Here is a 25749-nt window from a genome sequence, read left to right on the forward strand (position 1 = left end):
GTTTGGGGCAAAAAGTTTTGAGTATGAAGTTTTAATCAGTTTTGGGGAAATGAGCGTTTAAAAAAATCCGAAACCTATTTGGAAATGAACTTGAGCACTGTGATGCACAGGCATTTTTCGCTGTCTGCAAACGCTGGCACAGGGTCTGCGCTCAGTTCCAGCAGCTGCAGCAGCAGAACAGCAGCAGTCGGTCAGTCAGTCAGTCAGTCAATCAGTCCCAGCTCTTCCCTGGGCTTGTGGCCTGCCCAAAACTCCCTATGCCATGTCCAGGACACACTGGTCATTTAAAGAAGTCTCATTAAAAAACCTTTATTGTGTTGTGTTATCTTGCTTGTGTTATCACTATTCCTCTTGCAGTTTTTGAGCATCTCAAAGTGTTTTTATGGAGGTGGTTTTTTTGCAATTCCTGATCCTTCAGAGGAGAGCAGGGCTTTGCTTCCATGCAGGGTGCTGCTTCCACACAGCTCTGTGCTGGTGCTACACAGAGGACATTTTCAAGAGTGCAAGCATAACTTCAGTTCAGATACAAGCAAATAAATATTTGTGAGATTTGGGTTTGGGGATGTTTGTACAAATATTCCTAGTAGGTCTGAATCTTGAGTTATGATCGCATCTTTCTTAGTGGGTTCATTTTGCTAAGCAGATTTTTTGTAAGCACACCTCCAAAGTTCCTGCTGAAAAGTCTTCAGAAGGCTGTATTTTTATTTCTTTGTTTAGACTTTTTTATCCTCTTTTACAGGAAGAGGTGCTAAGCAGCCTGTGAGAAGAGCCTTAAGCACAACATGAAGTGGAGGTTGTAAAAATTGGATTATTCTGTTGGGGACCATGTGCTTTCTGTGGTCAGTTAAACACACACACTCACCTTCAGTTTAAGAAACTTTAGAAAAACCATCACTTGAGGGATGAAAGGAAAAAGGAATGGTGCTGATGACCAGTTCTGTACTGTACTGGATAGATTTATTTGCACCAAGCATCTTTTCTATGACTTTCAAGAATGTCAGGCAACATCCTAAAAGCTTGATGCATTTTCTAAGTAGATTATTTATATTTATATTTAACCAACTATACCTGCCAAGATGCTGCTGTTCTCAGAATATACCACTGCTTCCTTTTGTTTTTCAGGAAGCCTGTAAACACAACAGGAACCATAAAACTCATGGAAGAAATTTTCCCAAAATTAAGGCTTCCCAGGGACTCTTATGGAGTGAATGACCTGGGAAGCTATTGAAGCTATATGACTTGGGAAATTATTGTTAGGAAGAGAAAAGCCTTTTTGAAGGAGTTAATGGTTTACTAAAAACAAGTACTTGATAAGTCATTGAATTCGTGTTGTTTGCCCGCTTCAGGTGTTCAGAACTGGGGGCCACAACATCAAACATGGAGTTTTCTATTCAAAGTTCACTCACCTATTACTTTCTAAAGCCCAACAAATAATTTTTATACACTTTTTGTGTAATTTCCTGTGAGAAAGTTTAGTGAATGAAAAACACCCCTTCACAGGGAAAATTAATGGCCACAATTAAGAGATTTCTGAATGTTCAGCACATGCACAACAAGGCATAAAATGTTTATGTTCAGTTTTGTGGTGTTTGACTTGCTGTCTGAGCGTTGGCATTTTTAATATTCTAATGTCTTATTTCTTCCTATTTCCCTTCTGAAATTTGGTTAGGAAGTCACCTAAGGGAACACATTTCCACTGCTTCAGAGTAGTGTTTGTGAATTTTTCAGAGCAATTTTTGCACAGCTTGATATGACAGGATGTCCAGAGAGGGCATCAAATACATTTTCAAGAGTCATTTTGAACATTAAAAATGTAACTCTTTGGAAGGTGAGGTGATGGCAAAAAGAGAAAATCTAATTACTGTGTTGCTTCAATTACATAAATTTGACCAAGAATTTTACCAAGGCTAGCACAGGGAACATGACAGTAGTCATTTAAGCAAATAGGGGAGAATCAGGCTCAAATCCAGCCATGAAATGGGCTAAAATTGTACAAATACCTCCCTTATGTAACACAGCAGTCCAGCTGCTCTTTTTGTGAAAGAACAAGATGCCTTGTTTTCCCAGAAAAATGGTTAGGAATATGTTACAGAGCGATGCTAAATTGTACCAGCCAAGGGCAGCACTTTGTGCTTGTGCAGGTAACTCTGCTGTGGCAGTTCTTCACTCCTGGTGCCCACCCCAATCATTTCTTAACTTGGTTACTTTTCATGTAATCCCAAATAATTTGAGTCACATTCACCTTCACTTAATCCTTTTTCCACATTTTACTGGAGGAGGGTAAGGAGGGTCTAGCCAGAGAAGTTTTCAGATCTGTAGGAAAGCAATTTTCCCATAAAGATCCTGCTTTGGTTTTGCCAAAGGGGTAATTTAGCTACCCCAGGAAAGGAGTAAGACACCCTTTGGATTCCTGTTGCACAGGGAATTCCTAACACCACACAGCCACACACATGCAGAGCCTTACACATATGTTCTTAATGAGGACAGAAAGGAGAAAATAAGCCCACATGCCTTTTGGTTATGTAAGTTTTCCAAGAATGATGCCTTTTTGACCAAAACTAAGAAGAGAATGTTCCTGAGGTCCCTAATTTCCTCCTCTCCTCGATCTAGCAGCAGCTCCCTCTGCCCTTGCCACTGTCATTTCACCTTGAGAAATGCAATGTCTCAGTGGACCCTTCCAATTCAATCCAGACAATAAAATCCAGCTCATTGAGAACAGAAACAGCTCTGTGTGACCAGTGACAAGTGATCAGCGCTGCTTGCACTGTCATGGGTTTGCAGGAAGCTCTTCATGGTCAGAACAGAACAAACTCTGTCTCTGCAAATGCTTTCTTGAGGAAAAGTAGGGCTGGATCCAGCAAATTCTCTAACTGTGTACATATATCCCAGCATGTGAGTAGTCTCAGTGGGACTGCTTGCATGATCAAAGTTAAGCATGTGCTTAAGTACTTTGCTGACTTGGGTCCATAGCAAATAAATCTGAACTGATACCCAACAAGCAGAAAAACAAGCTAATTTGGAGTGGGGTTGATTTATGTCCAGTGGTGTATTTGATTAACTGTAAAATGAACATTTCAAGACGCTAGTTTCTTTTAAAATAGAGCTGCTGTCTGATATTCAGGGGAAGCAAACAAACATCAGATTAAAATGTAAGTGCATTCTTCAAACTCTTTCTTCTTAGTTTTGTTTTCCTTTTCAGTTAATATTTATTTCTTGCAGCCTGAGGAGCAATAATTCCTGGTTGTTTCTCCTCTGTGTTTTCTAGGTCTTGCCTTGCTGTGCATTGAGTATGAGTGATGTGCTGTGTTCGATATACAGAAAAATGCAATCTTAGTCTTCAAATGGTTGAAATTCAGAAGACAGATATTCTAAGATGGGAAATAGGTTCTATTTCTGTTTCACACAGCAGATTCTGGGTACTCACAGAGACTGCAGATTTCAAGACTCGGCTCTGTGGAAGAGATCCAAATGAGCTCAAAAAAGAATCCCAAACCGAATTCTTCCCCTTTCTTTCTGACCTGGACATGAATGTTAACTCATACTAACTAGGGAGTTAGCCTTGAATAAGCAACCAGAGCAAATTTATTTTTGTTGTCAGTACAAGCAATAACTCTCCCAGTTCCTGGGTCCAGCCTAAGCACAGTATGAATATATTCAGGGATAGTTACAGTTCTGGCAGGCAAGATACTCAATATTCATGAGTGTGGCTCTTCTGTTTATTTCACAGGAATGGGAATCAGGTGAGCCTGGTTCTGTCTGTTCATCAACAAATGGGTTTTTTCCTCTGATTTTTCTTGATTAATAGAAAGTCATCTTCTTCCTTCAGAGATAGACCAGTTCACCAGTTCACTCAGAGGAAGATGTTGAAGTCTAAAGTGGGGAATGTTACAGAGGAGTGAAACATTACTAGTGGACCTCACCCTTGTGCATTGGCCATAAGATTATAAGATTTGGATGAACACCTTAAACCAGTTTTTAAAGGCCTTTTAAAATCAATAGTTATCTGGAATGGTTAATAGTAAACCATAATTTTTGAAGTATTTTTCTTCAAGTTCTGTCTTCTGTAGATCACTGCACAAGTCTTGGATTTTATTAGAGAAAAAAAATAAGTTTGTAGTTGCCATGGTTACAAAGAAATGCAAGAAAGATGTGAACCTTGACAAATCTGGAACCAAAATGCAAATAAGAGGAAATCTAAATGTCTTTTGATAAAGGAGGAGAAATTACCAATATCAGTCTTCAGACATTTAATTTGAACATAATCACAACAAAAAATGCTCCACCTGTAAAGTTTTATGCAAGTACTTTGCATCATCTTTTTGCCAAGTCCTGGAAAGAAATACCACTCTAAATCTCAAGAAATTCAGAAGAGAGAAAATTATGTACTGTGGCTCTGAGAAAGTGACCAGATATCAACCAAAACAAATTAATATCTCTATGGGGACTTGCATCTCTCTTGCCTGGAGGACCTAGATGGTAACAGAACCATTGCACCAAGCAAGGACTGAGAAACCATCTGAAGATCAAATTGTCTACAAAGAGTCTTCTGTTGAAGAGTTGGCTCAGCAGAGAAAAAAACTCACACCTTAAAAGAAATCCAATGATGGAGACAAAAATAGTTGACTTAACTAGGAGGGAATGACAAGGAGAAGATTTTAATTTAGGAACCTGGAAATGTGCCCTTGAAATGGGTGTAATATTTAATGCAGGAGTTAATTTGCTGGGTGTCTGGAAATCTGTGCCCTTCTCTGATCAAGGACATTTAGACAGGAATATTCTTTTATAATGTACAGAAAAGTTGTAAAACCTTTGTAATTCCAATGTATCTTTGGGTTGGGTATTTTGATTTTGTTTTTCCTGTAAAATATAGCAGAATCCTCTCTCTCTCTCTCCAGGTGTGATACAAAACTTTAGGATAGTAGGATATCCTTCCATGGAGTTCAAAAACCAGGAATACTTAAAGGATCTGGCATGGTACTGTTACTTTTGAGTTAGAACAATTATCATTTCCAGTGTAAGATATGGCTCATCAGGCAACATATTTAAATATATTTATAACTATATTTTTTCAGTTTATAAATCAGTTTTGTTGTTTTTCTGCTGTATGTCTGGCAGATGTGCCAAAAGACATGCCTCCTTTTCTATTATGAAGAGACTTTGATCATGCACATTAAAAGTAATACCAAACCCCTTTCTTATTTTGACCTTGTTGATAAATTCTAGACCCTCAATTTTTTTCTGCTGCACAGTATTTAATTTCTATTGAAAATGATAGGAATTACCTGTCCCCTGAAGCAGCAAAATCAAGGCTAATATACTTTAAAATACAAAGAGTGCAAAATTGCAAAAGCACCTCAGTAGTTCCCAAGCTTAAGCCCCATTTTCATAAGTAAGTTAGGGCCAGATCTCCAAAGCTTTTGGAAAATGCAAATAGATGCCTCGAGGGCTTTCAAAACACACATTAAAATGGAGAAGGAAAAAACCCACCACAGAATAAAGTATTGCTGCTGAGGTTTCCATCTTAAGAAGTTTGCATGGGAAAAAAAGAAGAGTTTTTTACTTCTCATGAATTTTTGGAAAAGCTTGGGAATAAACACTGACAGTTCACTGCACCTCCAGAAAATTTGTGATAGAAGTTTTAGGCTGTCCTACAAATCTGTTGCAGCAAAAATTGGTGCTTTGCTCTGCATGGTCTGTATTTAACCTGAGTTCAGCAGATTCATTTCTTTGTCGGAAACAGTTTCTCTGTTGTCTTGTAAAGCCTTTCTCTCAATCTCACTCCTGGCTTTTGTGGTAGGTTGGGAAACATGAGAGGGCAAGATACCCTCTTTCAACAAAGAACTAATTTCCTGATCCTTATGACCCGAGTGAGCCAAGCTTCCCCACAGAGAAACAAATTGGATGACTGTTTTAGGATAATTGGGTAGTTCTATGCCTTACTTGTAAGTTATTGGAAATCAGAACTGTGAAAGGCTCTTTCTTTGCTTTACCTGTTGTTGCCCCTCATCGAGCCCTTTATTTTCGAGAGGTTTCATTTATTGCCTACTGCAAACTGAAAAAGAGCAAAGAAATTGGCAAAGTAAGTTTCAGATATTTACATTATCAACTGGTTGCTATTTGGTTTAAAATTTTCTTCCTGCCACTTTCCTTGCCCTTTCTCTTCCTTTTACACAGTGTCTTTTTTTTTAAGGCCAAAATCTTCCAAACTCTTGTCAGCCTGTGTGATGCTGCATCCACAACCACACATTCATTTACAGATCTGTGCACATCCTTGCTGGATTATGTCACAGACATATTTTATGAAAATTTATTTTGTCAGGATCTTTTCTCCCGAGAAGCTGAGAAGCTTCAGCTTCTTCATGTTTTGCTGTTTCAGAATGTGATTTGGAGAATTGTTTACCCAGCATGTGAAATTGTTTTCACTTGATGACCAATGACAGCCACCTGTGTCGAGGCTGTGAGCAGTCACAAGATTTTATTATCATTCCTTTCTATTCCTTTCAAGCCTTCTGATTAAATCCTTTCTTTTATTCTTTTAGTATAGTTTTAATATATCATTTTCTTTTAATATAATATATATCATAAAATAATAAATCAACCTTCTGAAACACAGAGTCAAGATTCTCATCTCTTCCCTCATCCTGGGATCCCTGCAAACTCCACCAAAGGCTTAGGCTTTTCTGCATGAAACTTTAACAGTCATGTGCCTTGGCTTCTAAAATCTGTTGGGAGCAGAGAGTTCACTGGTGAATCAAGGTGGGAGATTCATTCATCGTGCAAAACCCCGATTCCTTGTCCTGTGGGAGCACAGATGGATTGAGCAGTCATGGCAATGGGGTCACAGCCAGGCTGTAGCCCTCACATCCCTGCTGATGAGGGGACAGAGCAGAGCCTGCCATCCCTTCCCACCAGCTGTGTTCTGCCCAGTGTCCAGGGAGCATCAGGAAAGGGCATTTTCCAGCATCCTGGTACAAGGAAGAGCCTCCCCTGCAGCCTTGGCTGTGGATGTGCCCATAGGAACACCTGGGGTGGGGATACCCAAACCACTCCTGGAACTGTGGTGCTGTAAGCTCAGGCCCAAGCTGAGATCAGGGCAGGCTAATTTCCATTTCTGGGAAATAATTCCAACCCAATGTACTCTTTTCTATACTAGGAAAGTATTTTAGGGCAGTTATTTCTTTAGAGCATCTTTTATTCTTTTATACATCACTAAAACTTTTCTTAATATTCACACAATAGTCATCCCTTAATTGTGAGAGCCAATCATCTCATTATCCATCTATAACAAGCAGAAATCCCAGCTGGATGAGATCCTACAAGTGACCTGTGCAAACTGAGGTGCAGATCCACGCTGTCTTCAGGGACATTATAGAAAACCTGAACTCTGCTCTGTTAAAATTTAACTCTAACCTATCCCACAGTGAACACTAGGGATGTCTGGGTCAGGATATAGGAAAAGCTTTCAAACACACTTTTTCACAGGTATTTTTAATGTCTCTTTGAAAACTTGTGCTGAATGTTAGCAAGGGTTGCTTCCTGCTGTCAGTTTTATTGTTTCAGCCACGATTTGAAATGCTAAAATATTATTAAAGAGGTTTCTAAGCACTATTTCTAATTCAACCAGAGTTAGGAAATTCTGTTTCTCTACTTGAGTGTTCCTGAAACTTCTAGCCCCAAACTGCAGATGCAAGTCTATATGAGATGAATTATTTTACAAAATAATCCCAACACAATGTACTCTTTTCTATACTGGGGAAGCATTTTAGGGCAGTTATTTCTTTAGAGCAGCTCTTTTGCTGGGTACCAAGCCCAGTCTGGCCCAGCCAGTTCCCTGCTTGTGGCTCCACACCTTTTGTAACTGGGGAGGACCCATGAGCTGCAGAAGGATGCCAGAGTGAGGGTTCTTGCTGCTCAAATTCCATCGTGGTGGTGGCTGTCTAAGGTCCCTTTGTGGAAAGGAAAGGGGAAAAGTCACCTTAACAGATCCCCTAGGGCGTTCCTGCAAGAAGGAGGAGCAGAGTCCTGCTGGGAGGGAACTTTGTGGGGCTGTCTGCTGGTGGTTGAAGGCGAGTGGCACCTTCTTCTGGTTGTGACTCCACCAGGGAGCTCTGATCTGCAATAATTTTTTTTTTTTTTTGCCCAAGAGCAAATATCGTACTCTTATGTGAAAATATAACTGCAAAACCTCTGAAAATGTCCATACTTACAACCACAATGGTCTTGTGAAGGGTAATTTTAATTTTGGGTACAAGGCCACATTCTCAGCATTACTTCAAAAAGGAGCTATAATGATTTGTACTCAATGAGGACCTGGTCTTTAATTTTGTCTACCAAGTAAAAACGAGCACTGGTTTATTTTTTTTTTTCCCCCACTACTCCTGAAACACAACCCTCCAGTGAACAGAATGATGAATATTCCAATGTCCTGAACATGATGGATTTTAATTTCTTATTAGAGGAAGCAGAGGAAGAGAGAAAGTAATAGCTTTAGAGAGAATGGCTCTGTTTGTTTTTTTAAGTACCTACGTTTGCCTGGCAGTCTGCAATGTAAGTGAATTTCCTTGAAATCTGATTATTGATGTACCATTTTTTTTTATTATGATATCATTTATGTCAGGCAGCCCACCAACACAATTCCTCAAAAGAGAATGAAAGTGGTGTAAAAACAGAATAAGGGCTGTAATGCCTAAATGGCAGGAAAAATATTAGCATCAAATGTAGTTGGTCAAAACCCAGCAAAATTGTTAAGTTATTGGTGTTTTTCTGAGGGATTCAGCTGTAAAAGGGATCTGTTAACATGACATGGTAGAAATTTCCAACATATAGACATAATTTAATTTGTTCACTAAAACTTTCAATGTAAATGTGGGCACGGGAGCTGTAAGTGGTGCAGGCACAGCCCTCTGACACTGACTGGATGTATTTTTCTTCCCTGCTGTAAAATCACAGCTCCAAACTGCTTTTCTGTAAGAAAAGGCCAGCAGGAAAGCTGAAAACATGCAGTAAATTGATTTAGGCCAATTTTTATTCTTTCAAGCAATAACAAAGTAACCTCTAATCTCTTTGTTTTTCTGACCTGTCCCTGACTTCTGCTGTTTGTTTGCTTTTTCATGTCACTGGCTTTGTGTCATGCCTAAACAAAGAGATGAACTGATCTTTTGTTCCTGGCCAGTTTTCATTTGTTTTCTACGACCTGTACGTGCAGAGGTGTGAGGTTTGAAATGCTAAGGGAAGCTGAAAAAACAGGTCTTGAATAAGACTCTCTTTTTAGGTTATTGTAGCAGAAGAGGGTTTCTCAACTAATTACCCAGCCTTTCAGCCAAAGACAGGAACAAAGGAAGTGCCAAGCTGCTATAAGATAATCATTCTGTTTATCAGCGCTCTACAAACACCACTTGTAAAGTAATGATAAGCCCTTTGCACTCAGATAATGCGGCTGATCCAAGCGTATCTCAGAGATGCTGCGCAGATCTCCCAATTCAAAAGCGGCTCTTGCCTACATTCAGGTGAGAAATGGTGTTCCAGATGGTCCAGTGAATATTTTAGAGGCTGGCAGTGAAATCAGAGGCATCTAGGGCAAGGAAGAATAGTTCCTGTAGACTGAGAAATGAAGGAGGGTAATAACAGGACATTGCTGCTCGGAACACAGAGGGACAGGCTGACTGTAAGGAAAATTTGGTTTAGACAGAATTTTTTTTCTCAGTAGTGAGAGGGTTAAGAAGATGATGCTGTTTGGGTTTTGCCGGTTCAATCCTGCTGTGAAGCTGCTTTTGTTTTCTTTCATCACGATTTCTTTTTGTTTTTCTTTCATCCAAAGGCACCCTTCCTAAAACAATGTTCCCATCACTTTCAGGGAAAGTTTGCCAAAGTCATGCACCTCTTTATTCCTTGCACTTTGTGAATATTTCATCTTCCATAAGCCGTGCCAAAGACTCTCATCAGGAAAACAGGGATCTAAATAATTCTGAGATAAATGAGGGCTGTTTTTTCTCTTTTCCATATTAAGTGTTTATAAACTTCAAAGCAATAATAACCTTGAAAAAAATTACAAAACCGAATACTTTCAAAAATCACTTCTTTAATTCAGAAGTGCTACCATGAAGTATCTGGGATGGTTTTGATTTTTTTTAACATATTTCTTCCCCATCTTATGAAAGCAATTTGTAGATGCCCACAAGACCCAGTGCCTTCAGGACTAGCCTGGCATCTCTTCCATGAAAAAAAAAAAAGATTCTCAGAAGAGTCTCAATTAATTTGTGGTACCATGAACTTCCATTGAGGGAGGGCATGTCTCAAATCTGAGCAAGTATTCCTTTTGGATTTGTTTTCCCATGGTCAGTGTTTACTTTCCATGTGGGTGAAAGAGTGCTAGTGCAGATCATCCCATGGGAAGTGCCAGGACAGAGTGCAGCCAGAGGGGATGCTCAGGGGCGGGGCTGTGGTCCCTGTGGGTGTCCTGTGGGTCATTGCCCTGATCCATTGGAGCAGGTACAGCCCATGGGGGGATTGACCATGGGGACAAACAGCTGTGCCCAAAGAGGCGGAGAGGTCAGGGACCTGCAGTGTAAATTCGGGAGAGAAAAGCCAGGGGATGAGGGACGTGGAGGAGTGGCCTGAACTGAGAGCCCCTGCTCAAGGTGTGACACTGATAGGGCTTTTCTGAGGACTCTGTGTGATTATCACACTGCTTATCAGCAAATGAAGGGGCCAATTTCACCTTCTCTACTCTTTCTTCAGGGCTTGGCAGTGGGTTCAGAGCCCAAGCCGTGCTTTGCTTTGTTACAGGCAGGGCTAATGCAGGCCATCACCTGGGAATGTGATGGAAATGGCTTTCACTCCCTATCGTGTGAGAGAACTCCTGGAGTGTCAGCAAAACCCCGTGCTGCCTGCCAAGTGCATTTATGTGTTTCCATCCTCCTAATTTGTGCAGACACAGAAATCCCCCAGACCGGCCTTCGTTTTCAGAGCTGTTGAGAGAAAATCCCTGCTTTCCTCTGGCCCTGGAAAAGTGTGCAGGCACAACCAGGTGCCCTTGACATCTGCCTGGGGCCTGCACGCTGTGTGCCCTTCCCTCTGCGCCACAGGAGAAGCCCTGAGTGCCACAGCCGCGCCTCGGTGTCACACAGCTCCAGCCAAGGCACTTCTGACTCGAGCCCCCAAAGAAAACTCCACACATCTGTAATGTATTTATGGCTCTGCTTGCTCATTTGTCCTCCCTGTGGTCTCTTCTAATGAAGGGTATGAAAAATTAAACTCCTTCATGGGCTCCAGCGAGCTCAGCAGACACAGTGAGTGAATGGTGTATTCCTGAAGCACAGTTCTGCCAGTTACTGCTTGACAAATTCACGTGGGTCCATGGAATGGGATCTGGAATGGGCCTCCTGCACAGTCAGGGCCACGCTGTGCCAGGAGCAGGGCTCATGTGAGTCCCACGCTGGGACTGAGGGCAGTTTCATGGCCCTGAAATGGGCAGTGCTGTTTGTGCAGCACTGAGTGAATTTACAGTACATTACTGCAGAATTACATTTTTTAATTACGCAGCAGCAAAATAGCCCAGAGAGGGGATGTGGACCCAATCACCCCTGATGGTGTATGGAGCAATGAAAGGGCAAGGTTGGAACTGTTGTTGTCTCTACTGTATCTTTAAAAAATGTGAATCTCCCACAAGCTGGAGGCTGCCTGTTCAGTCATTTCAAGGTGGATATAACTAACACACCGAGCAATTTACATAAGACTTATCCTTGGTTAAATTCTTTTAAAAGGATACCATCAATTTAAAGATTACTTTTCCCTGGGTCATTAAAGTTAGGCACATACTAATTTATTAAAGGGTAATGTATTATACCTGGGAAGTGATAGTATCTGCCAGAAATTCCAGGGAGGCTGTAGAGGTCTTGATGTGATAAGCCAAGCTGATAAAAGCACACAGCGAGACAGCTGCGTTAATGGAGCTGCCTGTTCCCCAGGCCACGGGGTGCAGTGCTGTGGCAATAATCCTTTGGGAAGGTGGCCTGGAGAGACAGCAGTGGAGCCCACAGCAGGAAAAAAATGAAACACGTCCAATCTTATTTAGCAGGAACGCTGCAGCACATCACGGGAGAGGCCCTAACACCACTTAGCATGTGCCAAGTCCAGCCACGTGCAAATAAAAAGCTCCTCTGTGGAAGATCTTTCACAATCACAAAAATGTGCAAAAAGCCTGGGTGGATGCCCCATCAAGCACCCAGCCTGCCAGGAGGCCTGTGGAAGGTTTGTAGTGTAAATAACCCTTTCCTAAGGTATCTCTGTGAGGAATTTTGCAGCTAAAATGATCCCGTGGGGATACAAAGGTGCCCAGATCACCTGTGGTGGAGGGACCGTGCTGATGTTCCCAGCCCATGTAATATCAGCAGGAAAATGTGTGAGCAGCAATTTCAGAAATCAAATGTGAAGGCTACACAAACTCCACCAGAGAGGGGATGAGCCACTGAGGGTAAAAACTTGGCTGGGAAGAGAGATGCTTCACTGGAACCAGCACTGCAGGAAAAACGCTCTGGGAAGCACCAGCATCAGCAAAGGGACAAGGTGACAGATGTGAACTGGAGCAAGTCTGATCCCTCAGCCTCACTCAGCACGCTGGGATTATCCCTGCAGGTCACTGAGAAATTCAGAGTAAAGCTGTTCACTAAAAAGAAGAGGGGAAAAAATCCCAGCGGGAATCAAAGCTGAATTGCAGAGGTTGCTGCAGCAAAGCAGGACAGAAAACCCATGGCTAAGAGTGGGGAGGAAAGAGTAGAGGGAGTGTGGGAGGCCCTGGAAGTTGCTCTGGGCTTGGCCTTGGCCTCTGGCAGCAGGACTGTGTAAGCAGGCAGCTCCTGCAGTGCCTGGCTCGGGGCTGGGGCTGGCATTGGAGGCTGGCAGGGATACAGGGACGGCATCGCAGTGAGGGACGAGTTTCTCTCATGGACAGGAAATGTGCACAAGGATTTCCCTCCTGTGATTGCCAAACTGGGCTACAGGGAAGGAGTATAAAACCCCCACACTTTATGCTGAAATTATTTTGTTAATAATTGCAATTCTAAGCCAGTCCCAGGATTGAAAAAAAACCACCCTCAAAATTCAGCATTAAGTGCCCTACCTGATGTCTCCTGTTTTGAGATCACAAATCATTTCCAGATCTTTGGCTCCTAACAGGCACCATCAGCACAAACCTTTTCCCCAAACATCCTCTGTTTTTAACCCCTGAGAGGGCCTGGGAAACTCAAATGTGATCTGCTTTTCCCCTAAATCACAAGGAGGCATCACTGAGAGCTGAGGGCTGGAATGCCATGGGGCAGGAAAGGCTTGTTCCAGAGGCCAGAGCAAAGGCATTTTCATGCAAGATCTACTCGAGGCTCCATCACCCCACACCACAGGCACACAAAGCTCCTCCTGCCCTGCCCAGGAGCAGCAGGAGCAGGGAGGCAGGATTTGGGCACCTCGCCCAGGAACACGGTGACAAACCCTGACTCAGAGCATGAACAACCTTGCCCTTCCTGTGGACGTTTCTTTGAAAGGAGTGACTTAGCCTTAAGCAAAACTGGAACACCAATAAATCGTTGGAATTCAAGAACCACTTGTTTTCCTTCTGCACAGTTTCAGGGTTTTTATTTTCTTTTTCTTTTTTAAGGATGAGACTTATTGCTCTTCATGCTCATTTTCTGGTTTGAGCAACTTTTAATGTGAGAAAGACACCCAAGAAAGTTAATACACATAATTTGTGAATTTTAAGATGGCTTTCAAAGGAACTGAATGTGGTTTTTTTTCAGTGCTACTGTCAAGAAATCTTCAGGTTTTGAAACTAAAATTTCTTTTCCTAATTTTTAAAAAAAAACTGCCTTCACTGGGAAGTTTTGATCTGAGCACAGAATCTGAATTGTGTGTTGGGCACTGACTTGAGATGGATTTGTGTCTTAAGCAAGGAACTTTGCCTCTCCCCTAGTTTTCCTATTTGAACTATTGTTTCTCTTCCAGCAGAGCTTTATAAACATCCAAGCAAAAAGAACTTGGGGAAATGTGCTGCTGTTATACAACTGCTAATCATTACTATTCTTCTATTGTATTTGATGACGTAAGAAAGCCCCAACCAGATGCCTTGAGATCTGAGGAAATGTCTGCAAGGCATCTTTGTGGTAACACATGGGTGCAGATTCCATTCATCATTTCCTTGACAGTTTAACTAACTATTCCCAAGCCAAAAAAGATCCCTGAAATCCCTCCCAGAAATATTAGCTGAAGGACAGGAGCAAATCACTGTAAAAGCTCAGGCAGCCTGTGTGGAAATGCCAAGGCTCAGGGACTGTCAGGAAGGGGGCTGCAGAACATAATAAAAAAAAATGCTGCATTGCTATACATAGGTCTAAATTCTGTACACAGGGACTTGCACCTCCACTGGAAAAAAAAAAAAAAAAAAAAAAAAAAAAAGGAAAAACCCCAGAGTTCTGCGCATTGTACACAGTTGGAACCATTCATTCAAAAACTCTTGTTGGAACTTTACGAAGTACCTGTGGGATTTAGAACAAATCCCAGTTAACTTCAGTAGAACTGAGGCCCTTGCACACTTGAATAATTGAAAGCTGCAGTCAGAATCAGCAGAAACATGTTTTTCAACCTTTTACAATTTGCAGCACCTTAAAACCTTTCTTTTTTCCAGTGGAAGTGTCAGTTCCTGTATAGTGATTTAATACTGCAGAAAATAGGTTTGCTTTTCTTAGCTACCCTCTACAGACCCCTTAAAAACACTCCATGAACACACAGAGTGCAGGTTAAAAACTGTAACTTTGACACATCTCAAAATATTTATTGTTTTCTCTAGAGCCCTTTGTACTGGCGTCATGCAAACTATTATACGAAAGTCAGGGTCTAGTTCTTGTGGTTAGATAAAGCTGAAAAGCATCAACTTTAAATGTTTAGTGTTAAATTCTCTTTTTTGAGTGCCAGTTGCATAATGTTTTGAGCTCTAGCTTACAACTTTTGAACGTTTGGTGTTGGTAATGATGTATTCCTGATAGTACCCGCCTTGTGCTGGTCCTCTGTGCACTGTATAAGCCCCATGTTAACACCAAAATTTTATATTGGCATATGGGGGGGAGGAGACACTCTCCACACTTGCTTCCTGCTGAATAACTTGGAAAACCTGGGGAAGCATTCTTTCCAGGACCATCAGAACATGACATTAGTACATTACAGAGTGGCTATGGAGCTGTGATCTCCCAGCTCAGCTTGGCTGAATCTTGGGACTTCTGCTGGTCAGAGTGACCCCAAGATGCATTAGAAAGTCTCTTTTCTCAGCCTGACAGTCGAAGAAGGAGTCAGAACTCTTCTATTCTCATTCTTAAGGTTGTTTATTGTTTCTTATCTATAAAAGTCTTTCTTTGGCTTGCTGAGGTCTGTTCAGCAGGACAGACTGAGGCACTCTGTCCGTCCTCGGGACAGTGTTATCTTTTTATACTAAAAACTACATGTGCCTTATTTACTATAACTTCTATATACTTGTTGCTTATGTTAGACAGTGAGCTTTTACTCTAAACTAATCTAAAAGAGCCAGCATCACAGCAGAAGATGGAGGCTAAGAAGAAGGAGAAAGACTGGATATGCTCAGATTCTTCCATGTTGCTTTTTGAATCTCTATTCTAAAAACTCTAAAAAATCTATTTTTCACCCTGTGACAAACTAATTATTACTTTACTTAGACTTTTGTGGCTTGCAGATCGTCATATAAGATTGGTAATTTTTCCTATGGGTCATAATCAAAATCACAGGTGTCTTGGGCTCTGTGCTAAGGTCTCTGAGCCCTCTGGTAGAGGTTTGGGCAATCCAGGACAGCCAGAGGGATGTCCTGAATTCCAACAGCTGGGAGGAGCTGGCTAATAAATGAAGAACAGAAAGGGTGGAATAGCCCAGAAAACAAAAACTTTAATAACAAAAATAACAAATGTGGCACAGGTTATAGAGGCTAAATTCCAAAGACCCCTGTGGGGGGCAAAGACAGCCAGGTATAGGGGCAAGAGGTCCAAGCACAACGTGCACTCAGGATAAGACCTTATGTGAACTGGGCATTGAGCCAACTGCAAACAAGAACTGGAAACTTGACCAAATATGGGACAGTAATTAGTAATATCAGCAGACTACTAATTGCCATGACCCCACTCTTCCCACCGTGGCCTGGTCAGGTGCCCCCTCCCCTCCGTACCCTGCTTCCCGTGGCTTGTGGCTAAAACCCTCTGTAAATGCATCTGAAGCATGTGAGAAACAACTGCTCACTTTGAAAATTTAAAAAGGTTTATTAAACCTTGACAGAAATACAACAAAAGGACTGCATAAGGAAAAATTCACAGCACTGGGAACTGCCCTCATGGATACCACATGGCCAGTTCATCTTCAAGATGGATGCTCAGCCTTTTATACTCCTGGGGGTGGCATCAGCCAGCCCTGGCCCCTCCCAATGTCTGTTAGTCTGCTCTTCTTTGCCATTTAACAGTGGAGACTGCTTTGTAACTTGATTGGAGATCATGTGTTTTTAAACATGTGTTTAAAAGAAGACTGGACATGGCACTTGGTGCTACAGTCTTGTTGAGGCGTTAGGACACAGGTTGGACTCGATGATCTTAGAGGTCTCTTCCAACCTCATTATTCTGTGATTCTGTGGTCAGGTGTTGCCATGCTTGCCCCCCTAAGCACCAAGCTTTTCCATTCCCCACTGCCCCATGCCAGGGACATCTGTGCAGCCTTCTTTGTACCTGTCCTGGACAGCCCAGGCTGTCTGATGGCAACAACACGGGGGAAAGGGAACTGTGGGGAGAGCAGAGGGCATCTAAACTACAATAACATAACTGTACAGCACTAAAGCTTTTCTTAATATTCACACAATAGTTGCCTTTTAATTGTGAGAGCCAATCATCTCATTATCCATCTATAACAAGCAGAAATCCCAGCTGGATGAGATCCCACAAGTGACCTGTGCAGACTGAGGTGCAGATCCGTGCTGTCTTCAGGGATATTATAGAAAACCTGAACTCTGCTCTGTAGTGAAGCCTACAAGAATGAGAACCCGAGGAGAGCACAGAGAGCCAGGACCAGGCCATCAAACACAGCTTTAAAGGTCATATTCCTCTTGGCACCAGAAGGAACCACAGCCATGAGCAATTTGCTTTGTGTTTATGGCTTTTACCTTGGTGTGTTGTTTGTCTTCTAATAAGCTTCTTGACTCACTAATCATCTGTTCAGAGGAGCTTTCTGAGCCGTGACTGGGGAAGAGATGAATGTGTCCAGTCCTGGAATTATGCAGTGAAATGCTACTCTGCATATTATAGCTGCAGCATGATATATTAGCCTATAAAACACAGCTCGAGAAAGGCTTTGGGCAGGCAAGGAAGGGGCTGCTGAGAAAAATGGGCAGGAGGGACTTGGTGAGCTGTGTGATGAAGGGAGGCAGTGCAGGGAGAAGGTGTTCGCCTTGGTGAGGCTTAGCAGGTAATGGGAGACGATGGAGGAAGGGATTTGGGGTTGGAGATCTGTGCTTGACGTGGTTGGAAGAGAAATAAGAGAAATGGTCACTGCAGGACTGTAAAGAGCAGCAGCTGGAAGTGATGATGAGCTGTGTGATGCAAAGAGACAGAACACCACAGTCATCTCTTCCAAGTTGCAGGATATCCCAGCTGGATACAACAGGAACTGAAAATCACAGGCCAGGGGTTGTCCCTGCACCATGGCCAGCCTGACCCAACTGGGGCACTGTCACCATTCCTACAGCTGCAGCCATGCCTGGGGCCAGGGCAGTAACAGGATTTTAATGACTTGGGAAAGCAGCAAGGCTCTTTCTGACACAGAGTGACGTGTGGGGGTGGTTGGAAACAAGTGAGGGGCAGTGTATAGGTGTTTAATAAAACTACATCCAGCCTGAAGGCAGTACTCAAAAAAACTTGAGGTTCTTCTGTGTATCAGGTCAGATTTCTCCCTCAGCCCCAAACTCACCAAGGGTTGACCTGAAGAACCTGACCTGCCTGTTTTTCTAAAGGTTTGGGTGACTCTGTTTTGTTTGGTTTGATGTCTGCATTGGTGGGCAGAAAGACAAGCTTACAGATGCATTTTGGCATTGGAAAGGAATTGTTAATTGTTGAAAAAACAGATTTCTCCAAGGTTAAATATCTGAAGATATTAACAAAATGAAATGAAACAGAGACTTCCAATTCTGAATCACAGGTTAAAATCAACTCCAAATGAGGAAGGATCCAACATTGCTCCCTCTTGGAAACTGCTTGGTAGCCTATGTGTAGTTAGCTGGGCTTGCTCAGATCCAGTCTGCCCTTTGCTGTTCACCATTTTGGTCAGTTTTGAAAGTGATTGGATTGTTGTGGTCCACAGCCATGCTGAGGCATTCACAGCTGACATGTAGCAGTGTAAGCAGAACTGCAGGAACCTGAGCACTGTTTCATCTGTTCATTTGTTTCAGTGGCTGGTCCCATGGCTTAGTTCAAACAGACTTTCATGGCTGCTAAATGAAGGGAAATCTTGGGAACATGCAGCCAACATGGCAGATTTGGGGTCCAATTTGCTTTTAAACCTTTGGGTATTGCTTATAGGGTGGTATGGGACAATGGTGTGACTGAGCATTAACATTATAAAAGATCATTTCTAGTCTGAAAAGACAAATTTTTTTAGTGCCAGGAAAAGCTACACTGTCACTGAAACCTTTCTCTGGTCCCTTGTTCTCTCATCCACTCTGAACATATCTTTACTTCCATGACCTTGTACTTTTTTTTTTTTTTGCTGTAGAAAAGCAATGGCTTCATTAAACAGGTTTAAACCTGACCAAACAGGTCCCTGTTGCACACCCATTGTCTGTGTGCTGAGGGTCACAAGGACAGAAATAAAAAGCCATTACTCTGGTGACCCTGGTGATATGCATAAGGAACATGAAGCAAGATTATCTATATCGAGAACAGGAGTTTTCTGAGTTTCAATACCTATTTTTACACTGGATTACATCTTCTCTGCCCTTCCAAGTCTTGCTAACAGAACAGCAGCAGCAGGAGAATGACACCCTCTTCTTCTGAAGGAATTCTGCTCTTTGTACTTATGGAATGCCAGTCATTCCTGTGAACTTGCCACTGGCAAGGCAGGATGCACTTTGGAGCAGGTATTTGCTGCCAGCAGAAAAGCAGTGGACTCCTGATTTCCTCTCCAGGCTCCAGAGAGGAATGTGTTCTAGTCACCAGTTTTTCTGCCTTCCTATTTGAAGCATGGTCTTTCCAGCTTCCCCTTTTCATTCTTGGGATGTTATCCCAAGTGCTGTCTGTGGGTTCTCCCATCACCTTGGGTGAGTTTTGCAAACCACAGGGAGGTCCCAGGGGCCTGACCCCCATGTCACACCCAGCTTCCCTCTCTGCATCCCAGCCAACCTCTGTAAGCCTCAAGTCTCTGTTCTCTGCCTCAGGTATTGTCTCACAACCCAATCTCCTTTACTTGTTCCTTATCTTGCTCCTCACACTGCTGTACAGTTCTGGTGGCTTCCTTCTTCATGTGGTTCAGGAGGAGAGAAATCCTGGGAAAGCAGGAGGGCAGGAAGGCTTGCTGTTTGCTTTGATGCCCTGTCCAGGGGCTAGAGGAGCAAGAATCACAGAATCATAGAAAGGGACTCTGAAAATCTTCTTGTTCCAACTCCCTGCCTTCTATCCCTTGGACCTACCTCTGACTGCTGGCACAGAGCTCATCCAGTCCCTTTCTGTGACATTTGTGAGGTGTGTGAAGGGACCTTGTAAGAGAGACAAGTGACACTGAGGGGGCTGAGACAGGAGAAGGAGCCAGGCAGGGACCTTCCCATTTTTTTATCCCAGAGCCCTTCAACAAACTCAGCAGGTCAGAGTGATGTGGCCTCTGGATCTGGCCAAATGGTGCCTGCAGTTTTTCAAAGCCTCCTAATGTCGTTAAACTGGGACAAGCTTTCACAAAGGCAAATTTCATGTTCCTTTTCCAAAGGCTAAGGGCGTTAAAGCCTCTCTGAAAAAGATTACCAGAGTATTTTGACAAGGCAAAATACAACCTAGCCCTGAGATAAGAGAAACTTCTGGCTAAGATTTTCCCATGTAGTTCAGGTTTAAGTAAATATCCAGTATGGAAATTTTAGCTAAAATATCTAATGTTTGGTAAATGTACTTGAACAATCTCAACAATAGAGCTGTCAGCCCCACCTACAAGAAGGGGTTTTGGCAGAAAGATCTAGGATGGAATGGATATAAGGCAAAGCTGGGAAAATAATGTTGTTAACTATTTCCCAATGAGTCATCAACAGGTTTTTAAAAACTTTATAATAACAATAGTTTTTTAGAACACATGAAATGCTTTTCTTCAGAAAGCAGCATTATAATGAGGGAGGAGTGGAAATGCATGTGCTTTTCATCTGCAGGGAACACAAAGAGACTACCTAATGTAAAGCAGGCCTTAAAAAAGACAAATAAGCATGTTAGAGAAAAATACTAGAAGAATAAATTTGGAGAACAACGTTTCAAGTGCACACAGAAATGCTTCCATATCTTCTGAAGTATATGAGGCAGGCAGAGGAAACTGCTCCCAGTCACGGCAGGGCTGATAGATCGGCTCGCACGCCTGGCACTGATAAACAGCTTTTGTGCAAATCTCTTTCAGACTGCTTCCCTTTTCTTCTGATAAATATTTAAAAAGAGATTTGTCTCACCAAGATTAGTGTAGTATGAGAAAGTGAGCTGGGAGTTTAATGTGGATGGATCTGAAAGAGTTTTACAAACTTTTTGTTTTTACTTTATTTTATACAGCGGGCAACTGGTGTCACTTACAAACTCCCACAGAGAGCCTTTGCTGCTGCTGCTGTGGTTAGAAGGCACTCACAGGCAGAAACCTGAACGATTTCCGGTACCTTTATGGTCTTCCAGTTTCCCTCTATTTCTCCTGTAGCCTCTGCCTGTCTGCAGAGCCCTGGCAAGACGACAGCCCCGGCCCCACCCTGCTGGTGGAAAGTTCCTGGAAACCATCAATCAGGAGGAGTTGCCTTTAGCAACCAACAACAAATCCACAGAGTTCACCGCGGGGATGGAGAGAACGTGGTTATTACTGTGTTGATGTTCAGCTGAGAATTCCTGGCATCGGGAATTCTTAACCTGTGGGAGCTTTCAGAGGGCAAGAATTAAGTAATGTCTGCAGGGTGTGCTGGGAGGCTCCTCCAGCCTGGCTGCACCCCTGTCGCTGTCACTGAGAGCAGGAAGAGATCCTGAGCCAGCTTGCAAAGAAAGGACCATGAGGTGCCTGTCTCAGTTGCTAAAATCACCATCAGGCAGCCTTGCAGTCCTCAGCAAGGCTTGAAAAATCTGCAGGGGTGGAAATGTCCCAGTCAGCCTTTCTAATAGCCTGAATTATAGTATATTTTAATGTTCTTATTGCTGACTTGTTATGTAAAACCTTAAACACCTTGCCAGGGGAAGATATGTGTGTCTATGAAAAGACATAGGTGTGTGTGCTCTCTGTATATTTTTGTATTGAAAACCCATATCTGCCTGTGGATATTTTGTCCAGGTGCCCCACAGGTGTGCAGTGCTGTCTCCAGGCTCACCTAGGAACACGTCCCATCCCTTCCCAGCACAGGGAAATGAGGCAGCATGAGCTGCAAGGTTATGGAACATAGGGATGCACAAACAGAATTTCAGTCATTTGTAAGCTTTATCCAGGGACCAGGTGCTGCCTTCCACAGAGAGGGGCTTTAAAAAGTGCAGCAGCCTCTGAGGGTGAGTGTCAGCACAGGGTTAATGGATTGTGACTCCCAAACCAAAAAGTTTCCCTAGTTCAGGGCAGTGTGGGTTTCAGCAGCTGCTCCTGTGCTCGCACCTATGCCCTTGGGAACAGGAGGTGGAGAGGAAAAGGAGGGAAAACATGAACATACACTTAAAAAGCAGCCCAGGTTTCAAGGGGAAAAAGGCAAAGAGGAGGATTTCCTTATTCCTCTCCGCCCCAAAGCCCCAGATGGGGGGAAGGAGCCTGCTGTGGTGTTGGAGTGAGGCAGAGCTGTTGTTGTGCAGATCCCAGCATCTCTGCTCATCCTGCCTGTGGGGAGGTTCAGCAATTTCAACACCATCTCTGGGACTTTCCAGAGGGTACAATCTCCCAGTTAGTCATTCAGTCTGTTCTCCCAGTGCTCTTTTGAAAGAATGGAGGCATTTTCAGAGAAGTCAGAGGGCATCACTGGCTTGGCTTGACATTTACACTGGTATGTTTTTATCAGAAGGCAGGGGAATGGCTTTCAGTGCTGGTAAATCTGAACACAGTGAATTTTGTTTTCTCTTTGAGAATTTTAGAGCTCACTTCCTCAGACCTATTCACAATCTAAAAATAACTCTTTTCATCAATTCATTAACAAACCTCTATTGCAGTGCACTACACCTTGTTATTGATGTTCTCAGTGGTATAAATAACTGCCTGGCCACTTCTGCTGGACAATCAAATGCCAGAGCATATATTTATTTCATGATAGAGCAATCAATTTTTAATTTTTCCCCTCTCTTTTTGCAGCTGTCTAAAAGCTACAGGAATGTCTGAAGTCAGAGGAACTGCTGCCTACCAGAACAGATTCTGCTCCCTGAGTATCTGATCTGTCCTTTAGTAGGTCTGAGAACCTGAACTCTGCAGGGGCCACAAAGGCAAAAGTGGAAGAAACTAAAGTAAAATACCCAGTTTTGCATTCTTTGGACTTCCTGGTGATAGGGTGGTGCATTTTTACTTTAAATTAGATTCACTATGAAGTGAATGCATGCAGTACATTTCCCAACAGATAATGGGAGAAATATTAAACAATATTATTTTTAATTAGCAAGCTGAATATTTTCTTCATCAAGCCCATACTTTCACTCTGCTGGGCTAGGTGAGAAGGCAATCCTTGCTTTGTAGAGTTTGAAACCTAAAGAAACCAGAGAGTCTTCAAAGTCAGGAACAGTCCTCTTATGACAGGCAGATAAATTCCACTTGCAGAAGTCCTGTGTCCTTCTGCACAAGATCACTCCTTTTTCCATAGTTTCTTTAAAAAATAAGATGAACTTTGCTAATAAGCAGCATTGTACACATGATCTTTTCTTTGGCAAGTGTGTTCCTTAATGTGCCAGTTAAAATAATTCAATTACCTTTGGCCCTCTCAGTTTATTTAGACACCTCAAAGTACCTCAGCATACACACAGCAAGAACTGATAAGGGAATGAAATTATAAACAATCCTAATTTGTATTATGCTGGGTTCACCAAAAAGCTGCTTTTCCCTAATCTGCTTATTGCTTTTGTAATCCTCACAACAAGACCTCTGAAAATCTCCCTAGAGCATAAAGATAGAATAGAATCAAATGGGGAAGGGGCAAAGGGAAACAGGTTTAATAATTGAGGAAAATCTCATTTGAGCAAAGGCTAATTAATGAGCACACAGAATTTCATTGGGTTCTATATAAAGGCTCCAGATGAGGCTGGAAGAGAGGAAAACATGGTGCCTGTCAGATGTAGATTATCAATCTAGGCTAGACCTAGGCAGAACCTGAGCCTAGGATGGAGGGACTTTGCTGTAAAAGGCAGAGAGAAAGCGGCTTTAAGCCTCCAATCCAATTCAGCAAATACCAATTTCCCATTTGATTGCCCTAGTGTTGAGAATTCATCTGCTTCCAGCATAAGTAAACGTGGTTTTACTTTATGTGGGGGGGAATTTGTCCCTAAAATAGAACCTATCTGTGGGGACAGCCTTCTTGCCATGCCATGCATAAATACAGTCATTTCAACTCTGTTTTTACCATAGTTTTGAGCTACACCAATGTCTGTGAGTTGACACTGCCATGTTTGGGATAGCCCACTTTCTTTGGTGGTTTCTGCCATATTTCTGTGTCTCTCAGCCCTTGGGCCAGAGACTGGAAAGTAATTCCTGTTAGTCCTCTGAGTGCCAGAGTGGGCTAAATAAATACACAATGAGCAAACAAATGCTAGACTTAACAGGAAGTATAATCCATACCTGTGACTTGTGCTCAGGTGGATTTAAATGCATTCTAAATTGATTATTTTTTATTTTGGGGTGCATTTCTTGCTCAGTACTATTTGTAGTAAATACTTTGTAGTAAATCCACACCCAACAGGGATGAAGGAAAGAAAACCAACCACAAGAGAAAACCAACAGCACAGAAGTGACTGATGCCAGTTCTAGGGAGAAGTAAGTTCTGGGAAGTTTCATGCTCCTGGGCAGGCTCTGGGGATCTTATGGACCCTGCTGACCTGGCAGACCCTGTAGCAGATCCCTGGGGGCAATGCTGGTGTTGTTTTTGCTTCTTCCCCTTGAAAGGGTTTGCAAGTAAAGGCCCTGTGATGAAGGCAACATCTTTTTTTAGTGCAGTCTCCCTGAAAGCAGAACACAATTTCTTCAGCTTTGTAATTCAAAAGTATTTTAATTCTGTAATGGCATTTATTCTTCAGGCTGTGAATTGACCATAAATAGTTCTCAGCAAGAACTTGCTGTTGGGACTGTGGCATTTATTAGAGATAAAGTCAGATACAGTACCTCAGGCTAGACCTCAGCCCTTCTGGTCTCTGTTCATGGCAGTGAGGTGGCTGGGGGGACATGAGGAGATGTCCCCACCCCAAAACACATCACAGCTTTCCACATTGCTTCCTCACTGCCTTGGCAGCATGGCAGGGCTGGGAGAAGGAGAGGGAAGGATTGGGCACAGCACAGACTGTAAAGCTGCACCCAGCAAAGCTGTGACAGCTTTGGGGACTTAGGAGCACACGCACCAATGGAGCTCAGCATATGGCACAAACCTGGAATAAATGCGTAAAATAACCACAGTCACTGCTTCAAGGCGCCCATATTTACAGGCATCTAAAAATAATGGTGATTAAAGAAAACTGCCTTGAGTTGAGACAGTGTTCAACATTGTCATGCACACACCATGGATAAAAGAGTCTTCAGTTCTTGGAATTCAGTGGTCAAACAGTTCTTTGCAGCATTTTAAAGATAATAATGTTCTTTATCCTGAAAGCAGGAGTACTTGATTTTAGTGTACAATCATTCTGACACCTGCATGCAGTAACTCCGCTTTACCCAGGCCCACCAGTGAGATCCATGGGTGGGATCAGTCTTTAACCACAGGAATATTGCCTGAGTTTGATGTGGTACGTGTCACCACCTTTCACATCAAGAAAGGCACACATCCCAGCATTACTCAAGGTGAATCTGCCCTCTCTGATTTGAGTTTCCCATATACTTTATTAGTTTAAACATTTACAGTGAACATAACCTCAAGAAGAAGCTGCGGCACAGTAATGAGAAAACAGCTGAACTGTTTGTCTCCTGGGACTAAATTCTAAGATACTTTGCAGGCAGGTATTGGCTCAAAGACTGATGCAGCAGGATAAAAGTTTCCCTGTATAGGATAATTTTATTGGAAGTAAAGCAGCCCAAGAGCCGACTCAGTAATGTTGTCATTTTTTGTTACTAGGAGAAAATATATCCCAGTGATTACCAGTGTGACTGTCTAGTGGTTATTAAAAATAAATCCCATTCTTTCTGGTCTAGTCGAGAACTTTCTGAAATTCTTTTGCTGCAAAAGGGTGACTGATGTGGGATGCAGAATACTCCTATTTTTAGTCTTGTAACTATACTTGCCAATCTTTGAAGAGCATTGATAAGAACCAGAAACAGCTGGATCTTCTGTCAGCAAAATGGGAAAGTAGGTGATTGTAGTCATTG

Source organism: Ammospiza nelsoni, chromosome 5 (genome assembly GCF_027579445.1).
Source record: "Ammospiza nelsoni isolate bAmmNel1 chromosome 5, bAmmNel1.pri, whole genome shotgun sequence".
Classification (NCBI taxonomy): domain Eukaryota; kingdom Metazoa; phylum Chordata; class Aves; order Passeriformes; family Passerellidae; genus Ammospiza; species Ammospiza nelsoni.